The sequence below is a fragment of the Triticum aestivum genome, unplaced genomic scaffold (genome assembly GCF_018294505.1).
Source record: "Triticum aestivum cultivar Chinese Spring unplaced genomic scaffold, IWGSC CS RefSeq v2.1 scaffold110152, whole genome shotgun sequence".
Taxonomy (NCBI): domain Eukaryota; kingdom Viridiplantae; phylum Streptophyta; class Magnoliopsida; order Poales; family Poaceae; genus Triticum; species Triticum aestivum.
In genome coordinates, this window is record NW_025298945.1 from 1 (window position 1) to 780 (window position 780).

At 49.2% G+C, this 780-nt stretch overlaps 1 non-coding gene and 1 pseudogene across 1 annotated transcript; both read left to right on the forward strand.

Moving 5' to 3' along the window:
- On the forward strand, nucleotides 1-88 carry LOC123179185 (uncharacterized; annotated as a pseudogene).
- A 367-nt stretch (nucleotides 89-455) lies between these two features.
- LOC123179184 (5S ribosomal RNA) lies at nucleotides 456-574 on the forward strand. The gene has a single exon (XR_006490170.1). It is a non-coding gene; the product is annotated as a 5S ribosomal RNA (ribosomal RNA).
- The last annotated feature ends 206 nt before the right edge of the window (nucleotides 575-780 follow it).

Below are 780 nucleotides of genomic sequence, written 5' to 3' on the forward strand. Positions count from 1 at the left end.
ATCCCATCAGAACTCCGAAGTTAAGTGTGCGTGGGCGAGAGTAGTACTAGGATGGGTGACCTCCTGGGAAGTCCCCGTGTTGCATTCCTTTTATAATTATTTTTTGCGCCTTGTGAGAAACATGTCGCACGTGCGCGATATATATTAATCCCGTTATATTATGTTTGACGTTTGCGATATGTTTAAGCTCGATGCTCATTGCTCGCGCGTCTTGGGGCGGCTTTGTGGCGCGAAGAGCGCGTTCTGAAAGGGGTGGAAAAAACTCGTGTTGCTGCGGTATGGAGGGAGGGGTGGAAACCGTGGAAAACTCGTCTCCGTGATTGAGCGGGAGAGTAAGTAGTATAGGACATTATCCATTGTTAGGGAACGGTTGTAATGGTAGTGAGAATGTAGAATCGTCTTTGGAGCGGACCTGGGAGTGGCAAGCATAAGGGACGAAGACGGGGAAACATGTCGGATGCGATCATACCAGCACTAAAGCACCGGATCCCATCAGGACTTCGAAGTTAAGCGTGCTTGGGCGAGAGTAGTACTAGGATGGGTGACCTCCTGGGAAGTCCTCGTGTTGCATTCCTTTTATAATTATTTTTTGCGCCTTGTGACAAACATGTCGCACGTGCGCGATATATATTAATCCCGTTATATTATGTTTGACGTTTGCGATATGTTTAATCTCGATGCTCATTGCTCGCGCGTCTTGGGGCGGCTTTGTGGCGCGAAGAGCGCGTTCTGAAAGGGGTGGAAAAAACTCGTGTTGCTGCGGTATGGAGGGAGGGGTGG